We start from the raw sequence: 18,038 nt of genomic DNA on the forward strand, positions 1-18,038 counted from the left end.
GACTCTTCCTCTGGAGTCACAAGCACTTCTGGAACAGAAGGGATTTCATTTTCTGCAGTTTAATGGGGAGGTGAGTGAGCTGAATATTGCACTGATAAATCATTAATACATTCACCATGTCATCTAAAGGGCCCATCCTAACTCTTCTCAAATTAGTCTCATTAATCTGCACCAGAAGCATCATTTTGCTGTTTTGCAGGAGCAAACTACCAACCAGGGAATTTTTTAGCTCATGCCTTCAGTCGGTAAATTGTCTCCACTGCTCTCGCTCTGCCACAGAAGAGAACAGGAGCACAACAACATCCTGCAGCCACTTTTATGGTTGGTGAGAACTGAGGCTTTTACAGTCTGAATGGACTCGAGCAGTGAGCCTCACAGGGACTGAACCGTCAGATTTAATTAAAAAGCCTGTGTGTCCTACACTGGGAAGCACTGATTTCATCTCAGCCACAAACATGTGACAAGTATTTATTGATAAAGTACTGGTTATTTCCAAAGCATTGGAAATCTGCCTAAACACACCTGTTCATACTGACCTTCTGTTAACTGGGTCCCAATGTGGGGAGAATTTATAGCACATGAAACCTGCACGGAAAATGTCAATGACCTAAAATGAAATGTAGCCTGTGCTCTCGACTGATGGAGACAGAAACACCTCAGTAAAAGTATTTTTTTTCTTATATTAGAGGCTGTTGTTGTGTGGATGGTCTTCTGAAGCTTTGAGTATCAGCTCAGCACTAAAAACACACCAGACACACACAATACAGAACACAACTCTCCCCTCACTTCCTGTGTGGAAAAAATGGCGCTGCTCTTCTCTCAGCAGGATCTTCAGGAATCTTTGGCTGCTCAGGAATGTTCCTGTCATCACACCTGCAGGCCCACCTGTACCACCTGTGTCGACGACCCTCTACTGTACTGTTAGATTATTGGAGAGAAGCTGGGGCTAACATCTGAGAAATGTGGCTGAAAAAAGAACGGTTCAAAGGAGTGTAAAGAGACAGAATAATCATGATATATGTTTCATCAGTGTTACGAGAAGGAGAAAAGCAGAGACTGTTCAGGAGGTGAGCTAAGCAGCTCTGGAGGAGGAGGAGTAGAGTAGAGGAGAGGTTATAACCTTTCATAGACATTATAGGCTGAGAGTTCCTGTTCAGCAAAAACCCTGAGCCTGGAGGGAGGAGTGAGTGATGGAGCCCTGATAGTTTTATTGATCCCTGTAGGAATCAAGCATGAGCTGCTACAACACACAATATATAGGATCAGAATTTCACAATCAGTGAACTCTACAGAACATAAATACAACCGAAGTCGAGTCTCATGAAAACAGCAAAAAAAAAGAGCTGAAATAGTAAAAATATTCCCATTAAATTAAGTCCTGCATTTGTCAGGTAAATGTTGAGGAGTAAAGACTGTAATTTATTCCTCTGAAATGTTGTGAAGTAACTGTAAAGTATAAATTAGGGCTGAACCATATGCAGAATAATCACATTGCAATTATTTTTGACAGATGCATCTTCCCTTACGTCTGGAGAATATGAACTGCAGGCTGGGGCGTCTCCGTAGCACCACACTGGTTCATTGCTTCGTTTATCATCGTCTGTTGTGACACATTTTACCAACATCCAAAAACTGCAGCCCCTGCGATTTGGATATTTTTAAAATTTAATTGTTCAGGCCTAGTATAATGTAAATAAAATCTGAATACTGAAGTACAAGTACCTCAGGCTTGTGCTGCAGTGCAGTAAATCATTTTCTGTCACATTTCACAACAACAGAAATGTGACTCTCACCAGCAGCGACTGTGGTTTTGCATCATTTCGTTCTGAGCATGTGATGAGTCTGTGCAGAGTCGTTGTTTCAGTTCAGAGAAAAGCTGAAAATGCAAATAATGAGCTGAGGTGAAGTGAACCACAAAACCAGATTAGAGAGACAGAAATATTAGCAGATGGTCCAATAATCACGAAGCCGACGATCCGTCTATTAACACACCACAGGTCTGTTATGAACTCTGTTTTATTATCTGAGCAGGAAGAAACAGACGCTCTGCTGCTGCGATGCTGCTTAATTCACTCTGACACCTCTGCTCCTGCTGTGCTCAGTGTGTGTGTGTGTGTGTGTGTGTTTGTGTGGGAGTGTGTGTGTGTGTGTGTGTGTGTGTGTGTGTGTGTGTGTGTGTGTGTGTGTGTGTGTGTGGGAGTGTATGAGCATGTGCATGATGTGTGTCAGTTTTTGTGCACAAATGTCTTCAGGCGTCTGATGGGTCTGTGTGAATGTGTGTGTGTGTGTGTGTGTGTGTGTGTGTGTGTGTGGGTGGTTAATAAGACTAGAGAGAGAGAGAGAGAGAGAGAGAGAGTGTGTGTTTGAATAAGAGATAACAGTGAGTTTAACGGCCTCTGCAGAGATAACCGAGGCTGTGTGGTGAGGAGGAGGCTGCTGATGTGGCCGATCTCAGTTCACCTGCAGCTTGTGTGGACTTTTATTAGGTTTGACTTCTTATGTACAACTATACTGCTTCATTATTACCAGGCACCATTTAATATGAGGCTCAGTTTTAGAAAGTTCTTCATTTCAAAGTTCAACCTCCACCTTTGGAACAACAGGAGTTCTGAAGTTTTTAACAATATCACATTTGAACATTTTGACAACTGAGCAAACGGATGAAGATGCTGTGATGTGACCAAAAGCCTCTGAACATCCGTGATTCTCAAACTTTTTCCTGTCATGTCCTCCCTCAGGACGGAGGCTGGTGCCGACATTTTCACCTACTGACGGTAAATCATGGCTGTAATTGATTAACTAATAACAGTAACTGTGGCTCTGTATCAGCAAATCAATGCAGCAATGAGTAATAATATTATTTACACTTCACTGTCTCTGCTGTGAAAGGAGAACAACCAGCTTTACCCTGAGAATCACTGATTAATGACGCTGTATTTGTGGCCCTTCAGTTTCCCCAGAACAGACTCTGTCTCTTTCTCTTTCTGTTTCCTCCTGTTGTCAAACACAGACTCTAACATTAAAGATCTGAGGCCTGAACTTCAAGATGGAAGTTGATGTAGACGCAGGTCACGACCCTGGGAGGTGACCTGCAGCGCACCTGATCTCCAGAATTAAAGGTCACATGGTTAAGAGGTAAAAGTTAAACTCCCAGATTAGCTGTGAAACATAATGTCTTCCTCCCTCACACTTTACCCCCCCCCCCCCCCCCTCCTCCTCCCTCCTTCCTCATAATCACAGAGCTCCTGACAGATTGATTATGTGGTTCAGCTGATCGCTGACGTCAGCTTGTCCCTGCAGAGAAAGGAAGGTTTGTTTGTTTAACTGTGTGTGTGTGTGTGTGGAGCCCTGACTCATGCTAATAGACCTTTAATATTCTCCAAGCCGGTCAGATAAGTTCAGTGTTTCCTGTGAAGCCGCTGTGGTTTTTCTATGGTTCATCTGTGATGTTTGTCACATGTGCATCACATCTTCTCAGACACATCACAGATGAGCCACATCTCTGCTCTGTGAAGGAGCCAGAAGCTGCAGGCGTGGTTTAGCAGAGGAAACCACTGTGATCAGCTGCGTCAAGTCAGAGAGAAAACAGCATTATCCGGAAATGAATCAATTCACCCTTCAAATTAAAGGTTGCTTATGTGATTGAAAAACTTAATAACCTTTGCAATTATATTTTCAATTGATATTATTTGTTTACTTCATTTATTCATTTAGAAAATTAGAATTAATGGACTTTTCATGCGCATGAAAACAAACACAGCATCACACAAAAAATAGCATTTTTAAAAACAGTAGCAGAGTTAAGTTATGCAAACGGATGATATTGTCAGTCACAGTCAGTATGAAGCATCCTGTCACAGTTTGGGATATTTAATAATGTATGCATATGCTTTCAATTAACTGAGCTTTTCGTTTAGTACAAATGCAAGACAACAAACCACAGAAGCTCATTTGTGTCACTCCAATTAAACACTTTTATTTTGGAATATGACAAAAAATAAATAAAATAAAATAAAATGAAATATTGAAGCTGTAAAAACTACAGTTTGACACAGGGATGTAAAAATAATGCAGGACCTGCCATAAATGGTATTTTATTCTTTAAATATTCAAATTCCTTAATTAATTAGCAATTAATGATAATAATAATAATAATAATAATAATAATAAAACTGTTGAAATACAGTAAAACAGGGTTTGAGGGGATATCTATCTATCTATCTATCTATCTACCTGTGTGGGGTCCGCCGTCCTGCTCCTGTGGGGTTTTATTTTGACAGTCTGCCGGGGTGGCTTCCTGCTGTGGGGCCGGGGCTCCGGCTCCGACCTGGCGCTGCTGGTCGCCGGCTCTGCGCCTCGGCTCACTCACGCCTCCCGCTGCCGTCGCTTCAGGTCGCGTCAGGAGGTAAGAACCACGTCCCTGTGTCGTGTGTGTTTATCCAGGGGTTTGTCTTCCTGTGTGTTTATGTCTTTGTGGGTTTCTCTGTGTTGTTGTTTGGTAAAGTTTGCCGCGCAGTTGCGTTAATGCGTAATTAGTGGTAATTTGCCATTGCGCGTAAAGTTTGTGCGTGATTGGTGGTTCGGCGGCGGGAGACGCGGGGCTGTTGACGTGTGAGTCTTTTGGCATAAGAAGGCATCCGTCCTCTGCAGTGGTCGGGCAGAGCATCCCCCGGTGTGTGTGTGAGAGTGATTGCAGTGGAGAGAGCGGCCATGTGCCACAGAGTGCGGGGTCGGGGATGTGGATCGCATCAGGCGGGTTCCAGAGCCAAACCCAGGCCCGGAGGTTTCCCTGAGCGGGACCAGAACGGGTCAGACCGGTACTGAGCGCCGTGTCTCTGCTCGCTTCTTCTTTTTTTCTCCCTCCTGCAGTCAAACCAACAACAAAACCACTTCCTCTAAAATCAGCCAGTCCATCACAGCTTCTGCAGCAACTCCACCGCCTCTTCACCCCCTGTGAGAAGCAGCCGGCTCCAGGAGCGCTGCTGATGTTGAGCCTTTCTGTTTCACACAGTATTCCTGCCTGGATCTTCATGGAAACCTAAGTTTGCTTCTCCTCTCACTAAGGTCTTGAATCTTTCCTCCTTCACTTGCTGATTCTTCATGATGAGCTCTGAGCAGTTCCCTCAGTGAGAACTAGATTAAGATTTCTGACACTTACAGGCAAGAAATGACATTTATTAACAGGCAGTTGGCAGCTTATGAGGCACGTTGTGTATTTCTGCGAACCAACTAATATAAATAAATATCCCACTTGAGGTTTGTCATGAAAACAGAATACGTTGCACCTGTTACCTGGTGAGGAGGTGATGTGTTTGCCTTCGCTGGACTCTGAAGGAGCCAGGCTTCATGACACCGTCCAGGGTTTCCACCCAGAACACGTGAACTATCACGACAAACATCCTGACTCACCTTATCTCCTGATCAGCTGCAGACAACACCCTGAGGAACAGCCACGCTCGAATGTGTGAAAAGCACTTTGGCACTTTTTATTATTAGTTTGTTATTGCTGGCGTTGGCAGAGGTGGTCTGGGTGTTTCAGGTGAGCTGGCTGACCTCCAGTAGACCCTGATGAAGGAGTCAGCTCCTGGTTTGCAGCGTTGACAGCCACAGTCTTAGCACCTGGTTAAACCTTAATATTACATGTGTTTCATCTTGTGAAAAGACAAACACACATTTGCTCCACTGCACAGAGGGCAGGAGTGTTGATTCGTCTCTTGTTGGTCTTTGTGTGGTAATTTTGTGGTAATTTAGATTTTTATGGTCCGTCTGTGTCTTTGTGGTGATTTTGCGTCTCTTTCTCGTCCTTTGATGAACCTCGCTAGAGAACCGTTTAATGACCGTCCAAACCTGCGGCCTGCAGGAAGTCACTCTCAGATGTGTTGCAATGCTGCGTTCCTCCTGCTGCAAGTGGTGTGAGGTAACAACACGGCAGGTCTGGGGGGATGGAGAGGTTGTTGTAATATGACGACAAACAGGAAGTCTAGACACCAGGTCTGAACAAAGAAAAGAGAAGAAGAAATTACCTTTCATTTAAAGGTTTTCCTGAGATACTGTCTCATATTTCTGTTATTTACTTTGGTGTGTGTGTGTGTGTGTGTGTGTGTGTGTGTGTGTGTGTGTGTGTGTGTGTGTGTGTGTGTGTTTTAGAAACACCTGCTCTTCCAGTGTTTGTGTGTAATTTTTTGTCCTGAGTCCAGAAGGACAGTGTTGACTCTTTTGCTTGGTCCAATGGAGACTAACCAATGGGCTCAGGTCTTGTAGTGTTATACACAGGTAGGAGACTGTGTGTGCGTGTGTGTGTGTGTGTGTGTGTGTGTGTGTGTGTGTGTGTGTGTGTGTGTGTGTGTGTGAGAGAGAGAGAGATTGCTTATTCATGTAATAGCTCTTCCAGCAAACACGGCAGCCTGGGAGTGCTTAATTGACTTTGTGGGTGTGTCTGTGCTTTTGTACCCAACACACACACACACACACACACACACACACACACACATACACACACACACACACACACACACACACAGACACACACAGACACACACACACACACAGGGAAAGGAGAGCTCAAGGGGCATCGGGTGTGGTGGGAGAGGTCCAGCTTTTAATCAATACTGTCTGCAGAAAAATGCCACGACTGACAGTAACACACAACAACAACAACACACTGAGGCTCAAGTTCCTGACAAACTCGTACGATGGCTGCAGAATCTAAGCTGCAGGAGACGAATCTCAGTGTGAAATTTAATAAGAGTTTAATCCTGGAAAATCAAATTAAAAAGTCTGAAGGTTTGGAAAAAACATTCCAGCTATACGTCTCTGTGACTCTGTGGTGCTGCTCCACCAGCCTCCACCCGTCAGGTTTCAGCCCTTCCACCATGATGATGGAGCCGGGGCCCTGATGGTGGCTGATAAGGTCCAGATCATCCCTGAGGGGTCGGACGGGGTTTAGCTCAGGCCAGTCAAGTTCTTCCAGAGCCAACTGGGAAAACCATTTCTTTAAGGAGCTGGTGGGGGCAGTTGTCATGGAAACGGGAAGGACGGTACCCTGACATGTGTCCACATACTTTTGGCCACTGGTGTAGCAGTAGTCTTTAGATAACTTACCTGTATTTCCCAAAGAAAGGGAGGTGCCTGTGACGTCTGACTTTGTCACCTGGAGTCCTACTTAGAACATATTAACATTCAGCCCTTGAATTTCATGAAACAGGACCTTGAAAGTCATGGAGAAGTCCTTGGGATCACAGATCATCTGCACCACCGGCAAAAACAAAGCAATAACCCAACAGGCGTTTGGTAGAAAGTGTCGGAGAGAAACAGAACTTTATACTGAGGATGATTATGGCGGGAAATTCTTTTGATGTGACAGTGCATCTCAGTGTTAAAGAGATTACCGTGTAACCAAAAGGTCACGGGTTTGATCTTCACTGCAGCTGCGTGTCGTGTTCAATTAACTCTCAGTAACCCCACCCTCTCTCTCTCTCTCACACACACACACACACACACACACACACACACACACACACACACACACACACACACACTTGTCTTCATCATGTCAGGACCTGAAGAGGCTGCAGTCACATCAGCCACATTTAGTTTCTTCTTTCTGGATGAAATAAATTCCCACTGAAATGATTCAATGCTTCTTAAATTCAATAATAGCATGAAGTGTGTGTGTGTGTGTGTGTTCAGTGTTTTATTGAATCTGGAGCTCCACTGTGAGCCCTCTTTTTAGAAATCAAGGACCTGTCTTCAGTCTGCTGCCGTGCTCTTTCACTTTGCTGCTGCTTTATTGTTGCTGCAGGCGTCGAGCAGCAGAAGAAGACAAACTCTCTGCTGCACCTGATAAAACCCAGAACCTCCTGGAAACCAGCAAACATGGCCGAGCCGTGTTTGCTGAAGGACTGCAGACTGACGTGGGCTATGCAAATCTGGAATGGTGTTATATTCTTAAAACAGTGCGTTTAACTTTTATGGTCAGTCATCATAAAATTAGACATTTAAGATAATAGTTGTGGCCCAGTAGGAAGCAGACTCCAGGTCACTGTTGATTCAAGCTCTGTGGTTTTATGTCTCAGTACGTGAGCACAACACAAAGCTCACTGAGTGTGTGTTATATTAGGACACAAATGTCTCATAAGACTTTAAATTCTTTGTGCAACATCATTTTAACAAATGCAGAGTAGTGTTTCTGCTGTTTCTCCTCCCCCAGCCAGAGAAACACAGATGTCAGTGGAAGCAGCAGAGAGAACGTGGAACAGTTTATTCTGCTCTGATGAGACAGTTGACTCCTGTTTGTGGAACAAAAAGCTTCATGTGAACTGAGCTGTGACACATGAGCTTCCTCCTGCTGCTCATTATGTTATAAAGGTGATTTTTGGATGTTGTGGGAAGGTCAGCTGACAGCGGAAATATCTCAGTAAATTGGGCACACACACACACACACACACACACACACACACACACACACACACACACACACACACACACACACACACACACACACACACACACACACACACACACACACAGATATATATATATATATATATGCACACAGACACACACAGACTGTTGTTGTGCCACAGGTTTGACTGGTGAACTGGTCTGAGTTGAGACGTTGTTGTTGCAGATCACGATCAGCTGATGGAGATGAAGATACCAAGAGGAGACTTAATGTTGGGTAGAAATCAGGCATCTGTGTTACCTGAGCTTAGACACGTCCTGACACACACACACACACACACACACACACAGTAATACACACATTTACAGCACAAGAAAGAGGAAGTGTGTTGCAAACCTGCGGTCACATGCCTCAGGATGATGTCAGTTCATCAGACTGTCCGAGGCTGCAGAGAGTGACGACGTTGTCACACATGACGGGTTTTGATGATGCTGGAGATGTGGAGGCTGCTACAGCTCCCAGTACAGATACTGGAAACCAGTAAAGGAAGCCTGAAACGAAGGTCCTGCTCACTTCAAACAGGATGGAGTAGGATGATTATGAAACTGTATTCTCTCCTAAACAGGCACAAGCTTGAGATCGTAAAACATTTAATTTTACTGAGGATGGAAATAATATCTGGAACTAGTCCAGAGCTGGAGAATATTTTGGTATTTTACGTGTGTTTTTCCATGTTGGGAAAGTTTTTCTTCCAGAGGGAAATATGGCACCAGTAGGCTACATTAACATGAGATGAAAACCTTTTCTCTTCCTTCGCTCTGTCCTCTCGCCTTCTGAAACCGTGAAACTGTGACACTCCCCAAAACTGGAAATACGAGGTTGAGTGGAAGTGAACTCTCCTGTCTGAATACTTTTGCTGCTTTGAATTCTTGAGTTCATTTTAGTGTCTGTCATTTTGGGGGAAAGGTTATCTACATTTGTCATCTGCTCTACTGAAGGAGTCTGGAGTGTTAAAGAGTTTAATTATTGTCAATTAGTGAATTAATTAAGTTACAAATAAAGGTTAAAGCTCCGTATTTTACTCTTCTTCTGTGTTTTATCTGAAGTGCTGATCTCCATCAGAAGATATATTTGTGGTTTTAAGAACCAAAAACCATCTCAGTGTAGTTTTACATCTCCTCTCTCAGGCTTCTCTCTGGAGCTCTAGTAACAACAGGTCAGTCAGCCAATCAGAAGAGAGGATCTGAGCCTTCCAGAAGTCCTGACGGCTGGTTTTAAGGCTCAGTGTCTGAATACAGGCTGTGTGCATTTCTCTGTGGACTGAGGCTTTGATACTTTCACAGTATTAATATAGAACCTAGACCTGCTTTATAATCACAAACACATATATGGGACCTTTAAAGCATGAAACAAATGAACTGTGTGATTGGAAATAGACACATTAGTAAATCTAGTAACAAAAAGTTTAATTTGCTGTAAAAGCTTTGTAATATTTAATTAATTAATAATTTTTTTTTAAAGACAATAAAAAATATATCATTTGGAAATGTAATGATCTTTTTTTTTTTAATCCATTTTAAGCTTTAAACGTCTAATATTTGAGGATCTTAATGCAATTTTAAGTTAGTATAACATTTAAAAACATATTATATAATGAAACATGGTAAAAATCTATAAGTATGACACTTTTTTCATACAGTTCCTTCAGTTGCAGCTGTGCACAGCTGATAAAACAGCCTCAGACATGTTTGAACTGATCCTTTAAGGATTTCTTCCTCCACCAGGATCATTAATTCTCTGTGCATGATCACACACAGTGAGTAGTTTCTGCAGTGGCAGAGCTGGCCAGTAGGAGGCAGCGTCACATTGAGTCTGCAGAGTGTGGACACTGATAGTGAAGCTGTGACTCCCACCTCCCATCAGCCCGACGGTACCCAGACCCTGCAGTCAGGGATGTTTCAGGGGGTTTAAGCAGCTGTGTGATCGTGGATTAGTGTTTTCTCTGAGTCATCCTGACACCGGCTTCCTGCTGCAGTGACACAACAACACACGTGTTAAGCTCTGAAAACCTGTTTGTGCTGAAGGGAAATGACCTGATCTCATTGTTCTGGGCTGAGAGGAGGTTCTGATTTCCAAAGATTACACATGCACTGTTTTGGAGGAAAAGTTTTCTTTTCTTTTAATTTTGAGTTTGATCCCCTGGATTGTTACATGATACTCTCATGTTTCCATCTCCCAAACCGGGCATCTTTAAAGGTCAGAGCAGGGTAAGATTAGCCAGGAACAATCATTAAAACGTCAGTGAAGGCTGATGATGGTGGAGCTGATTGCTTCGTAATGAGCTGCATTACAAAGACGAGCTGACACACAGCATCGATCAGGAGCAGGAAATGGCCAAGTGCTGCGCAGGAGTTAAACTCACTGCAGCTCCATGCATTAAATTCAGTTTGTAAATTAATGCATTTAATTTCTTGTTTTCAGACATTTTTCAAGTTAAACTTTCAGAGAAGTTCAGCTTAAAACTGATATTTATCCATAAACAATCAAAACTGATATGTTCACCACTAAAGCTTGAATATTAAGAGGCTGAAATATTTTCCCAGGTGCTGAAGTATTTCACATGGTCCTGTGAGTTTAGTGTTTTTCCTGTGCTCTGCAAAATCTCCCGTCTGCAGCTCATGAGGTATCTGTGTTTATGAAGATGATTCAAGCCTGAAAACGAGCGTTTCAATCATATAATTCACACTTGTTGAGTGATTAAAGTCAAATTAATGTGCAGATGAAGTGTTTTTACACCGTACTCGTAAAACTGAAGCTGCAGTATCTATATGAGATAGATAAACATGTGAGAGGATGAGATGAGTAAATGTAATAAAGAGCAGTGGGAGCTCTGTTTCCTATAAAATACCAGTGCACTGCACACAGGAAGCTAATGTTTATCCACACGGCTGCTGTAGAAAGAACAAAGATTCAACGCTGCAGAGTCCAGATCTCTCTGTATGTATTTACCTCTTCCAGATAGCCAGTGATTCCCAGTAATCTCTGAACCTAGTGCCACAATCTGCACTTAAACCACATGAACACTCTGCAGTAATGGAAGTGTTCACTCTGATGGATTCATGCAGGTTTCATGAGTCTGCTAAGTGGTTTCCATGTCATGTGGAGGATTGGCCCCCTTCCTCAGGTGTCCCCCCAGAGGTGAAGGTGATGGGTGGCTCACCCTTTAGTATCCGGACCAGGCTGCTTGGACTGAACTTCTGCATCAAGTTATTATAAAGTCAATCAAACGACAAACGAAGAGATGCAGAACGACCACAAGTTATTGTCCAGGGGCTCGTTGTCTCGTCTGTCTGCAGCTGTGGAGCATTTAAGTCACAAATAGAAGCTTCCTATTGATTTAGTTTAAAGTTGTTTATTTGGTTTTAATTTATTACAGAAATTCTAGGTTTCATATAATATCCCCTCTACTCTAAACTTGAGCTAATGTCTTCTGAACGACTGACTACGACACCTCTGGTCAACCAGTTATACAGAAGTGACTCTTTGTGCCAAACAGCTCTTCATTGTTCCCATTGCTGCATAACTACACATGCAGCTGTTCTGCTGATGTTCCACCTTGTGTTTGTCATCATTGTTTGTTTTTTTATGGTGAAGCAAAAACAGATTTCCTGCTGTAGTGGCACAATAAAGTCCTATTCTATTCTATTCTATTCTATTCTATTCTATTCTATTCTGGACCTTGTTGAATCTGAAACAGTTTTGTTTTGACCTGAGATACATAAGAAAACTTCAACACAGCTCTGTTTTATCTTTATTTCTCAAACAACAATATCATTTTCCAAGCTTTGACAAAACTGCAGATGTCATTAAGGTCAAAGTTCAGGTGTTGGAGAAATTCATGGCTTTGGGTGGATCCACCAGAGGCAGGAGGGGGCAAATGAACTAACGTGAGGGCACGATTTAATCATTTTAGGGGATTAATTATTCATTTGAGGGAGTGAAATTATGAAGAGAATGGAGGAAATAAGTGTACTGACATTTGCCATTTTTGAATTGATTATTTCCTCGATTAATCGATTAGTCATTTTAGGAAATGATTTGTAGTTTGAGGGCAGGAGCTACTTCTCTGCCATGACACATACAAAACTCCATAGAGAAATTTAACGATTTATACTGAGGTCATGGTTCATGCAGCTTTAACCACAATCCTTTCAACCAGCTTTCTGCAGTTAGTGTTGTGAAACCTTTCTGTGTGTGTGTGTGTGTGTGTGTGTGTGCGCCACAGTGCACACATGTGGGTGGGCGTCTGAATGCCTTGGTCCTTCTCTGGAATGTCAACAATGAGTCATGTTGGCCTGTTTGTATCGGGGCAGGGAGCCACTCAAGCCTTCAGCTTCTCTCACACACACACACACACACACACACACTCACACTCAACAATCGTACTGGTTTAGCCAGTTTCCTAATGCAATGTTCACTCACAGATTCATTCAACCTAAACAGGTTTGTGTCATGAAGCTGATACTGATACACCCACTTCATAACCTCACACGTTACTGTCCGATCTGTGACGTCCACTGGTGACTGTGGGAGCTGCAACAAATAAGCTCCAGGCCTCTTGAATCAGGTGGATTCAGTCTTGAATAGAGCAGTTTATTTGTCTGAGTAATAAACATTTTCCAGTTTCAGCTTCTTGAATGTGAGGATTTTCTGCCTCTGTTTTTTTATCCTGAATATTTATTCTTCAGGTCTGTTGGTCAGACAAAACAAGCAATTTGTAGTTGTCGTCTTGGGCTTTAGGAAACTGTAACGGACATTTCCCCACAGATTAGACGATTAATGGATTAATGGAGAAAGCAATCTGCAGATTACCTGACACAATAAGGAACGGTTAAAGTCTGCCAAAAGTTAGATGAGAGGCTCTATATCACTCTCATATCAGTGCGTCTGTGATGAAGGTGGAGAATCTTGTTAGCTTGGCACAAAACGAAGCCTTGAGTGCTGTGACGCCTCTCTGGCAGCAGCCCGCACAATCAAATCTCCAAACACGTAGCAGTGCGTTTGGTTTTCAGCCAGAGAGAAACGCAGCCCTCACCAACCAGAGCTCACTTACTCTTTCACTGTGCAAATGAACGATGACTCTTCCCTCCATCGATCAGCAGCTGATTTCTGTCTTCAGAAACTGCTTGTGGATCTTTTCTAGGAGAACTGAACCTGCAGTGTTGTGTTGTGTCTCTTGTGTGGATGTTGTTGCACAAAGACTTTCAAAAAACCTTCTACAGTTTGTTTTAGTTTCTGTCATTTTGGGGCAAATGTCATCTACATGTGTCATCTGTAGAGTAAGAGTCTGCCACTGGGATGTTAACGAGATTAATTATTGTCAATTAGTGAATTAATTAAGATAAAAATAAAGGATTAAAGGTCCCACATTTCAAACTTCTTTTGTGTTTCTCCATCAGAAGATATTTTTATGGTTTTAAGAACCAAAAACCATCTCAGTGTAGTTTTACATCTCCTCTCTCAGGCTTCTCTCTGGAGCTCTAGTAACAACAGGTCAGTCAGCCAATCAGAAGAGAGGATCTGAGACTCTCCTCTGATTGGCTGACTGTTTTCTGAGTGATCTAATAAAAATATAGCAGATTTCAGGTAAACACTCGGAGAAACCAAATCCTGCAAGGTTGGATGGTGGGTCCAGGTGGGCGGGGCTTGGGGCGTGGCTGAGGGTGGTGACTGCTTTGTTGTGACATCACAAAGTTCCAGAAGTCCTGACGGCTGGTTTTAAGGCTCAGTTTCTGAATACAGGCTGTGTGCATTTCTCTGTGGACTGAGGCTTTGATACTTTCACAGTATTAATATAGAACCTAGACCTGCTTTATAATCACAAACACATGGACATCTACCTTTAGACTGTGTGGAGCTTTAATAATTTAGATCCATGTTTCGAGTCATGTTATCACATGTGAAGTTTCAGTGATTGATCGATCAGCTCAACTGTACTGAGTCAAAATCTCCTCTCAGTAGTTCACATCTAAACTGTATAATTTGCAGTGTTAATGCTGTGCTGTGCTGTGAGGTGCTACAATGAAGGCTGAATCAGAGATGGAACTCATGATTATTGCCATTTTGAACTGATTATTTCCTTGATTGGTTCTAAAATTTCAGAAAATGGTGAAAAGTGCTACTTAGAGCTTGAAGTCACAGTTTCAAATTGCTTGTTTTTTGGTATTTGTGCTTTTCAAAATGCCTTAAATAATTAATCGATTATGAAAATGGTTGCTGATACTTTTTCTGTTGATCAACTTATCAATTAATTGACTAATAATTGCAGCTTTATACTGAGGTTTCTTGATAAAAGAAAATACTGAGTCACATACTCTTCTGACCAATGGCTTCAGTCTGGTTCCAGTGAAAACCTGAACTACTTGCCCCTTTAACACAGACAGGTGCCTCAGCCCCACACCCCCAGCTTCTCCCCTCCCCTCTCATTGGCTGTCTGCGGGCTCCTAATCCCCTCAGGCCAATGGCATTTCCTCCCTCCCCGCTGCGTCCCGCCCTGCGGAGTCTTCCCCCTCATCTGGCCGAGTCGCTGCTGCACTCGGCTCTCAGGCTCCCAGACGTCTGTGAGGGCTCTGTGCATGTGTGTGGATGTGTGTGAGTGTGTGTGAGCGTGTGTGTGTGTGTGAGAAGATTTAAGACAGAGAAGAGGGGGAGAGGAGGAGAGGAGCAGCCTCTTGTGTAGTTTTCTGACGGAGAGATAGTTTAGGGAAGTGAACACATGATGATGATGATGAAGATGATGATGATGATGATGATGGGCTTCCCTCAGCCTGCGCAGGCTCAGGTCAGTGGAAGCCGACTCTGCAGATCTGCTGTCTGGTGTGTGTGTGTGTGTGTGTGTGTGTGTGTGTGTGCGTGCGCATGTTTTGTATGTGTGCACGAGTGTGTCTGCAGCCAGATGCTCCTGCAAGAAACTGATATTTTGACCATCAATCAAGCCGATGAGATTTTCAAATGATCTTTTAGTCTGTGAAGTAACAAGAAAAACAAAGTAGAGCCCAAATTAGAGCTGCAATGATTAACTGATTGACAGGAAATTACATCATTTAATTATTATTCTTCAGTAAAAATAGCAAATATTTGATGGTTGCAGCTTCTGAAATGTGAGAATTTAATACATGTCTGTGTAATATGTGAGTAAATGTTATGTCTTTCACTTTTAGACCGTTTGTGAAAATGAGACACTTGATGTTGAATTAAAATGAATATTTTTGTTATATTTTACAAAGAAAATCAGCTACTCAAGAAAATAATGAGAGATTAATCAATAATAACAATAATCATTAGTTTTATATTCAAATAGCTTATTTTTGTAGTCTGACGGTGCATTTTTAAAGCTGTGTGGGAAAAAAATGTTGATAATTGACAAAAAAGAGTAACTGTGCATTGGTCAATATTTTTCTTCTCAACAAATTCACCTTCAGAAAAAAGATTCAGATTGAACTTCTAAGCATCTGATCTGTGCCACCAGCTGGGCCTTGTCCTCCAGCAGATCAGGCCAAAGGTTGTGTTAAACGAGCGAACTGCGCTGAAAAGATAAATCATGATAACGAACCACGTGTGAGGAAACTTTTTTCATTTGACAGCATGAATGTGGAATGTGATGGTGAAGTTAAGGCTGTTTGACTTCATCCCAAATGGAACGACATCACTTCCACAGTGTGATTTAGCAGCATGTGTTTGGCATTGAAATCAATCAGGTTTAATTTCATATAACTTTTAATTAGTTTGAACTTTGTTGTAAAAATGACAACAAGGATCCATTACATTAAAAAAAGTTAAAGATGCTTAAAAAAGCTCCTTTGTGTCCACAGCTGTGAAACTTGAATGAGTTGTGATTTCTTGCTTGGTTGTGTTTTTACACATAATCGTGAAGGTTTCATGTGTTTTGCCTCTTGGTCGTGTGTTTTTGATGCTTCACATGTGATTGGCCGTCTGTTGATTACCTGAGCTTCACTGACGTCCTCCTGGAACATGTGTTTATCCTTCAGACTGGCACAGAGCAGATTTATACACAAGTATCTCTGATTCATCCGTTTTTATTAGTTATGGCCGATCATACATCACACACGTACGTGTTCTTGTCCATCAGGTGACTTCAGACGACTCGATCTCAGGACTGTGGTCGGTCACTGACGAGTCTGAGATGTGAGAAGATGATTTAAAATGTGACAGTGTGAGAAAACGAGAAGCTACAGGAATTAAAGGAAAGAGGAAGAGAGGAGGTTTAGTGCCTGAATCGACCTGATTTCATTGGTGTGTGTGTGTGTGTGTGTGTGTGTGTGTGTGTGTGTGTGTGTGTGTGTGTGTGTGTGGACTCAACAACCTGCCACCTGGCCGGCGAGTGATGCAGTGGTGGGGGGGGGGGGGGGGGGGGGGGGTGATGATCCACACTGTACCCAATTAAAGTGAGTGCTCACTGGGATGGGCATAATGCACAAACACACACACACACACACACACACACACACACACACCACTCACTACCTGCATTAATCATTTTATTTATTTCCAAGATCAATAACAAACCTTCAAGCTGCATGTCCTCGCGTCGTGGCCTCAGAAAAACTTAGAGAGTTCCTCTTCAGAGCGTTAGAGCATCTTCGGATTCATTAGTTTGGTTTTATGGAGCATAACTTTAATCTTTCAGTTCACTCTCTCTGCTCTCATGAATTCATTTTCAGCTGCAGCAGCAGATGTTTTCAGAGAAACATCTGTCGGCGAGTAACACTGGATCTGAACAGAAACTTTATGTGTCCATGGGATTCCTTTAGGTGCATTTAAAAGCCCTGAGGATGTTTTTACTGGATCAAAACCTGAAGTAAGAAATAAACACATGACGCAACATCAGTGAAGTTTTTCTCTGTGGAGGAAGTGTGGTATTAGATGATATTGTTCTGTTACAACATGTTTTACTTGACATGAAAAATGGTGGTCTCGAGGTGTAAGATAATGACCATGTGATCAAAACATCCCCGGTTCAAGTCTGGCTGGACACCACTTCCTGTTCCATCAGCTGTACTCTGTAGTTTCTCATAAGGACAAGAGATACTAAGAATACTAATGTATAATATAATATTTGCCTTATTTTGATTACGACAATGTGTTAGACGGTAAATCAGTTAGACTCCATACAGAAGAAACAGCTTGAGTCCTTAAATTCCACCTTAAAACTCTAAAAGGTCTTGAAGTGGAAGTTTGAATCCTTTTATTTAAGAATCTAGTTCACAGGAGCAGGTTTTTATTTCTGTGTGATGTTTAGTGCTGATAACTTTGTTCCCATACGACAGGAGTGTACGAGCACGTTACCGTGAGTGTAACTGAAGCCGCGCTGCTTTCTGCAAAGACTTTATCAAAGTGAAACACAAGCCTGGGATATGAGCAGAGCGACAGCTAACCTGCTGTCTCGGACGCCCTCCCACCTCCAGCTGCTTCTCTCTGACCCGTGTAATCTCAGTTCTCTGCTCGGTGTCGACCATGTCTCCTCGCTGTGGCTGCTCCTTCACGTCCTGCTTCCCTTCCACTACTTTTATTCTCGCTGGTCTTCTGTGATTTTTCCTGCATCACCGGTTCCACC

General features: G+C 42.7%; 1 protein-coding gene across 2 annotated transcripts in view; it reads left to right on the top strand.

Moving 5' to 3' along the window:
* Window positions 1-4,276: 4,276 nt before the first annotated feature.
* Window positions 4,277-18,038, top strand: part of pld1b (phospholipase D1b) — a 37,345-nt gene continuing 23,583 nt past the window's right edge. Inside the window, exon 1 of one of the 2 annotated variants that reach the window (XM_071484493.1) lies at window positions 4,277-4,405. The gene's annotated coding sequence lies outside the window, so the exon portion shown is untranslated. Of the gene's footprint in view, window positions 4,406-15,105; window positions 15,246-18,038 lie in introns of those variants that run through there. The other variant, XM_071484492.1, reaches the window with a different exon arrangement.

Source organism: Trachinotus anak, unplaced genomic scaffold, assembly GCF_046630095.1.
Source record: "Trachinotus anak isolate AG129_WGS33_773 ecotype Australia unplaced genomic scaffold, CSIRO_AGI_Tana_v1 ptg000009l, whole genome shotgun sequence".
NCBI classification, from domain to species: Eukaryota; Metazoa; Chordata; class Actinopteri; order Carangiformes; family Carangidae; genus Trachinotus; species Trachinotus anak.